Raw genomic sequence first — 7,661 nt, 5'->3', positions numbered from 1 at the left:
AGAATTGCTCCTTGTCAGCCCTTAATTTTTTTTTTTAAAAAAAATTACTGCTGTTGTTATGGTCACCCCATATTTCTGGGGCTGGCAACCATATTTTCTTTGAAATTTAATACTTGGATGTATAAATTAGAAAGTTTATATGTAATTGATAGTTCTCTGATTTTATTTATAAGACAGAGAGAGAAGATATTTTTTTCTATTTATAGGGCACTAAAATTTTTTTTTGTATAGATATACAATTTTACCTTTTATTTATTGTTGTGTTTACTTTGTTTATAAGAAATGTAATATATATTAAATAAGGATAAAATTAAAAAGTTACTGAATTTTAAATGAGAGTTAATAAAATTTAAGATTTTTTTTTATCTATATGAAACATACTGAAAATAATTTATAAATAGATTTAAAAAAGTATTTTTGTAATTGATCTTGAAACAGGGCTTTTAGGATTGAACTATTATCAAATTAATCTTTCGGCATTTAAGCGTGATTTTCTCAAGTTCTTATTTCAATCAATGTTGGAAGAAAACTCTTTTTCTTTTTGGGGGGGTGGGTAGGGGAAGCATCTTAGCTGTCACGGAGGCGGACACCAGCAAGGGCAAATCGGTCAATGTATTTGACGATTGGATGGTCAAATGGTCATGGACATTGTCGGCATCTATAGTCTCCTTGGTTTCCGACCATATATACTTATTTCTTTTTCATCTCCAAACATCCAAGTCATTGCCGCGGGATTATGCGGTCTTTTCATTTTTCATTTGAAAAAAAATTTGATATATTTATTGATGATATATTGATTAACTAACAATTATTATTATTGAAAATAAATGAAACGTTACTTCTAGTGCTTGTTTGGATTTATCATTGGATATCCAAACACACCGTGCATGTGCTGCTGCTGGGCGGAACCAAGAACCTTCAAGTTGCAATTTACAGAATTTCGAGTTAAAAATTTTAATGATAATCAGGTCCTCGATTCATATTAATTTCCTTATAAAGTTCTTAATTGTCATCCTCCAATAAACCACATTAAATTCGACGTAACTTGGGGTTTGAGTATCCTACCACCACTTATTAATATAAGAGTTATATAACTAATTTATAAATATTAAGAAGAATAATTGAGTTAATTATTTGTGATAATTAAAATAAAAACCTTCTAACACATGCAATTATCATAACGAGGTAAAAAAATAAACATAAAAAATAAAATAGATTATAATTTTATATTTAAAATTAAATTAAAATTTTAACTAGTTCTTATATTCAGGAGCAAATGTTTTTATTTAAACAGATTTTTTTCTTTTTTTAAAGAGTTTTATTTTTAATGAAAACAGGCCCACGCTTTGTTCTGCCACTCCCCGGGGGGATTTTTCAACCTTACTCGCAAATCAAAATTGAAACCTTAAACCATAATCTCAGAGTCTACATTAAATTATTAAATTATAGAGAAAGCCCCCCCAAAAAAAAAATTCATGCCTTACCAGAATCTAAAGCTATACATATTATGCACATTACATCAGGCCAGAATTTCAATCACACCTTTTTTGTTGTTTTAATTATTATTGCTGTTGCAGCTATGAGCTATTGCTCACATTGATATTGGAAAAAGGAAGATCCCATTTCCATGGAAATTTTAATTCACCGTAATTTAAATAAACAATAACCAGCCATCAGATCACTTTTTATCTATCTCACCAACATCTATCACCGTCGGATTTATGCACCACCACAAAATGGGGCTTACCCTCAGACAGGCCAATCCTCTTGGGCCCACATCAACTAAGCAAAGAACCCCCGCAACAACCAATCAGAACATGCCACACGTGATTTATTACTGTTGAAAAAACCTGTAGATATACCGTGTCTCCGACGCAAATTACAATCTCAGTAGATAGATGGATACCTATATATTGTTATATACTCATTTTGTTGGCCAAAAAAAAAAATTATTTTACTTTTCTATAATATATTAATTCCTGTATCTATGTTCTTATATAGAAAACTATGGGCAGAATATTATGACTTTTCTGTCTCTATTTTTATAACATGTCCAAAACTGACACCAATAAAAAAAAATCATACACCAACAAGAATAAGAATGTAATCATTATTAACGTTATTAATATCATTATTTTTATGGATCCTTTATTGGGAATTCCATTTCAATTTTGGGATTTTTATTTTTCCGGCCTATATCACTATTTTTATTTTTATTTTTGCTTGGCGCTAAAACAGAATTGTATGTTGCTAATAGCTTTCGGGTGACTAAGCATTGAGAGCCAAACACATTATAAAAAGCCCCACAACACAGACGCACAACACCCATACAATACTCTTCTGACCCCTCTCTCTCCCCCCCTCCCTCTCACATACACATTTTTGTTTTATTATTGATATTAGTTATATATTTACAATCACGAAGCTCCTTAATTCTGTGCTTCCGCTTCTGCAAATGTTGTCTGCTTCTGCATTCCTTTGAATTGATTACAGAAGCAGAGAAGAAGGACGCTGGGAGAGAGAAGAGGATAGAGTCAAGCAACACAAACTTCCTTTCTTGTCTCCTTTAGCTTCTGCTATTACTTCTGGGGCCTCATTGCTCCAGATCCACCTCACTTCTCTTCAAGCTCACTGGGGTTTTAGCCTCACTGAATAACATTCCAGCCCTGCCTCCATTGATTTGCGTGACCCTGAAGCAAAATACCTAACAAAAATATTCCTCCTTCTTTATCAAAAGTTTGCTTCTTTAAATCCTTCTAGTGGGGTTTCGTCTCCTCTGTCTCTCTGACGACCCATTACTGTAAAAAGGAGGGATCAGAATGGATCGTCTTTCATCCACCACTGTTCTTCCAGATGCATTTCAAGGGGCCAGAGATGACATTACCGTGCAACTCGGGTTCATCTGGGATCAAATCAAATTGCCATTGGTGGTTCCAATGCTAAGATTGGCTGTGTTTCTGTGTTTGGTCATGTCGTTGATGCTTTTCGTGGAGAGGGTGTATATGGGCGTTGTCATTACTTTGGTGAAGCTGTTTGGGCGAAAACCAGAGAAGCGTTACAAATGGGAGCCGCTAAAAGACGACCTCGAGTTGGGGAACTCGGCTTATCCCATGGTCCTCGTTCAAATCCCAATGTACAACGAAAGAGAGGTACTAGAACCTACCGACCTGAGCTTCCAGTTCACACTGTTCATCAGAATTGCATTATTAATTCTCAGCCGTAGAATTCGGGTTGAGTTCTGTTGGATCTGCTTGTAAATGCAGGTTTATCAGCTGTCGATTGGAGCAGCATGTGGGCTTTCTTGGCCTTCGGACAGAATCATAATACAAGTTCTGGATGATTCCACAGACACGACAATCAAGGTGAACGGCAAAATCCCCACACTGATTATAATATTACTGTGCGTTTAAGTTGGCATTAAGGAGTAATGGTGGGGAGTGAACAAACAAATTGCAGGCTTTGGTGGAGCTAGAATGCCAAAGATGGGCAAGAAAGGGATAAACATAAAAATAAAGCGAGGTAAGAGACAACAGAAATGGGTATAAGCGCAAGAGCTGGAATAAGGAATAGAGCGAGAAGGAAGCAATGCGACATGAGCATTTTTGACGCTGATTTTGGCCTGATTGCCTCTGGCGCACCATACCTCTGGCGCTACCATCCTAACCTGCTCACCCTAGTTCAGGCCTCGCTGGATTAAACTCGCTCAAATTCCTGTTAAATTTTTTTTATTTTTCTTGTCCAATGGCGGCTTTTCTTTAATCTTTTGGCGGCTCTCTTCTCTTAATCTTGTTTTGACGATCAGAGTGCTAAAAGCAGTTTCCTCTAGAGAACTGTCGGTGGGTTATTTTTTTTGTTTTGGAAATTCTCTCTGGGCGGGAGAGGTAGGTCCTACGTGGTGGTTCCATGACATTACAATAATCACAGTAGAATCGTCCTTGGTTGTCTTCGATTTAAGGCACGTATGCATCTCGTATCGTCTTCTTTGCTTTATTTTCTTTTGTTGGTGTTGAGATGGGGCCCGCTCTATAAAGTTTGAATACCCCCTCCAATAATATAAAACAAAAATTAGTGAACACAACGCATCACATCGTCTTGATTCTTTTCTTTCGTCCAATGGCCTGCATAGAGGGCACGGCAACCTTTTCTGTACAATCTGGCATGAAAGTTACGATCGAACTGATAGTCTGATGGATCATTAATCATGATATAGTAATAATAAGCTGTTAATAACAAACAATAGTTCTTACCTTTTATGCTGTTGAATGAGTGACTCACCCACCTATATCAGTAATTAGATACACCAAAATATAGCGGCAATTAATGTTTAGCTTTTGGAGCTGGAGCGGGAAAGTCAGTTGAGAGTTGGACCGCATCCTAGTGGGAAAAGAAAAGTTAAATATAGAAGCCGGAAAGGCTTGAGAAAAAAGGAATGGCTATTTGGGAAAGCGTGTTCAAGATTAGTCAAGAAGAGGGGAGAAAATAGAGAAACCCTTGTTTTTTCTGCTTATGGGCTTCGTAATTAACCCTCTTTGACAGCTTATCCTTCACTACTTACAACCTTGTTGAGGGAAATCCTTTGAGACATAAATTCTCCGACATCCTCCGATATAAATTGTTTGAGGGCACTGTAGTAACATACTTTTAAGACTAATATTATTAACACAGATCACCCCTCTTCCGACCAAAGCAACCAATCACATCGATATTATAAATCTAGTAAACATTTTTTCCTTCAACAGATCAGAAAAGTAATGATTATTTGTGAGGAACATGTGTGCTATTGAGTAGGTTTAAAGAATGCTGAGATGAGTAAGAAGGGCTAATAAAAGTCCATTCCAGTGTCCAAAGTAGTAGTAAAGAACATGTGCTGAAGCAGAACATGTGAGCTCAGAGGGGGGTCCATGACCTTAAATTATTAACGTGAAAACAGGAGGTGTATCTCAAAGGAACGGGTATATCTGTCTCATGTGATTGACACGATCCTTCTTCTTTGCTGGAATCATTGTGGCGTTGATGTCATCATTGTTGTTTCTACTATTTTCTGCTGCTTCATCTCTTCCATGATTCATCATCTTCTTCCCTTCCCTTCCCTTCTTTCTGCATCCCGGCAGCTGCATGTGCAGCTTTTAATGGTGGACCTCATTCCCCAGTCACTGTCTCTCTCCACTAACCGACAACTGAATTTATTTCGTCCATCTCTCCGCAAAAAATTGTAAAAATAATAAGTAAATGGTAGAGTAGCACGTTGGAAATCTCATACCTGCTCCGTTGCTGACGTGTTTTTTTTTTTTTTGGGGTTTGTAGTGAATTCCGATGAGTGTTTAATGACCAGGATGCAAGAAATGTCGCTGGATTACCATTTTACCGTGGAACAAGAAGTGGGGTCTTCCACTTACGCCTTCTTTGGCTTCAACGGTAACTAATGCGATCCGTGCATGCATACATACATATATATATTAGTAGTATATCAACCCAGAAATCGAGACTTCAATTATTTTTTCCTGCAATCTTCGATGAAATCGAAATGAGAAGCAAATATTAACATCAGGGACTGCGGGAGTATGGAGGATTGCGGCGCTGAATGAGGCTGGTGGATGGAAGGATAGGACCACTGTAGAAGATATGGACCTTGCTGTTCGAGCCAGTCTTAAAGGCTGGAAATTCCTCTACTTGGGCAAAATCCAGGTTTCTTTCTCTCCCACCTCTAAATTTCGTATGCTTTTCAATATTATCATTTCCACAAATTCATATCTTGTTGTTTTTACGGTGATGTCAACTCTGCAACAGGTCAAGAATGAATTGCCTAGCACTTTCAAGGCCTACCGTTTCCAACAGCACAGGTGGTCTTGTGGGCCAGCAAATCTCTTCAGGAAAATGGTTATGGAGATTTTAAGAAACAAGGTGAATTTGCCTCCCCTGTATTAACCATAATGCATATACTCTTCTTTCCAAAGAAGATTCATCCCTCTCAGTTCGTAAATGTATATGCTGTGCAGAAAGTATCCTTGTGGAAGAAGGTACATGTCATTTACAGCTTCTTCTTCGTTCGGAAGGTGGTAGCCCACATCAACACATTTGTGTTCTATTGCATTGTGTTACCTGCGACAGTTTTGGTGCCTGAGGTTGTTGTCCCAAAGTGGGGAGCTGTATATATCCCTTCCATCATCACCCTCCTCAATGCTGTCGGAACTCCAAGGTCGACCTTATTCCTTTCTCTTTCTCCCGCCTACAAGTTCTTGAATACAACTTCTGCATTGTTTCTTGTACTTGTATTGATATTTGTTGGACGTGTTTTCTGTTTTAAGGTCGCTTCACTTGCTGGTCTTCTGGATTCTTTTTGAGAATTGCATGTCTCTGCATCGAACAAAGGCAACAATCATTGGTTTGCTAGAAGCCAGTCGAGTGAATGAATGGGTTGTCACTGAGAAGCTTGGAGATGCTCTCAAGGCTAAAGTTGCAGCTAAAGCACCCAAGAAACCTCGATTCAAGATTGGAGACAGGTAATATTTTTGGCTTCTTTATCACACAACATTCACAGGTTTATGAATCAGAAGCACTTACCAATATGCGTGCTCTGTCTCAAATATCATTAGGATTCACTTGTTGGAACTCGGAGTTGGATTCTACCTCTTCTTCTGCGGTTGCTATGATGTGTTGTTCGGGAAAAATCACTACTTCATCTTCCTTTATATGCAAGCAGTTGCCTTCTTTATCTTGGCTTTTGGATATGTTGGCACATTCGTTCCCAACTACCTAGAAGACTCTCTCTTTCTCTCTTCATTCGGCAATTCCAGTTTTTGTGCAATGATTCTCTATGCTTTGTAATATAGTATTGTGTTTTTCATCAAGGTTCTGGCAATTATAGATTATTAGTGCAAAAAAAAAAAAAAGAAAAGAAAAGAAAAAGGAGATCACTTTTCAAGAATCAAAGTAATTGACTAGCTTGAAAGAAAAGAATAGTTTTCTTTGTGAATAGTGAGCAAAGATAAGGAAATTACAGGCAAATTTGTTGCCATGCAAATGAAGCATACAGAAGAGAAGAACATAAAGCACTGGGGCGTCGGATCCTGCAAAACATCGTTGATTGGATGGATTGTTTGGTAGATTTTGTAGCACTCTGTTCATCATTATTACTTGTTTCTATTTTTTGGGGGTTCTTTACAGTGTATTCGTTTTTACAGTTTGAAGAAATGGGAATAGATTATACAAATATTTTCTCTTTCAGTAAACAAGCTGGGGGTTGAAAGGTTCGTCCCCACTTCTTGTGTATGCATTTATTAAGAGATCTTTGTAAATAGCATATCCAAAGCATCTCTCTATCTTTCCCATCAATGCAATCCACCAAACCATTCTAAATAGTTGTCAGTTCCTCCATCCGATTTAGTGAGAGAGTGAGATTATACGAGAGAGAGAGAGAGGAGAGAGAGCTCAGGCGGCATCATAACAGGATAGAAATGAATTCTCCAAAATGTTTCATGCAATGAATTAAAGTGAAAAATCGTGCTTTTCTTGGGTCCATATCTAGAAATTAGACCCACCATCTTCTCCTACCTACACCCCCTGCCGCCCTGTGCTGTGCGATCCATGTTTGGAGCCTGCTCTTCAACTCATTCACATCTACTGCCAATTATGGACCAACCTCCCTTCCTGGTTTATAAGAA

At 37.7% G+C, this 7,661-nt stretch overlaps 1 pseudogene; it reads left to right on the top strand.

Annotated features, from left to right (window-relative positions):
* The first annotated feature begins 2,345 nt into the window (after window positions 1-2,345).
* Window positions 2,346-6,825, top strand: LOC114745370 (glucomannan 4-beta-mannosyltransferase 9-like; annotated as a pseudogene).
* The last annotated feature ends 836 nt before the right edge of the window (window positions 6,826-7,661 follow it).

This window comes from Neltuma alba, unplaced genomic scaffold (assembly GCF_004799145.2).
Source record: "Neltuma alba isolate B1F8T4 unplaced genomic scaffold, ASM479914v2 tig00004643_pilon, whole genome shotgun sequence".
NCBI classification, from domain to species: Eukaryota; Viridiplantae; Streptophyta; class Magnoliopsida; order Fabales; family Fabaceae; genus Neltuma; species Neltuma alba.
The sequence above is the reverse complement of the archived record's forward strand: the minus strand, read 5'-3'. Positions and strand labels throughout refer to the sequence as shown.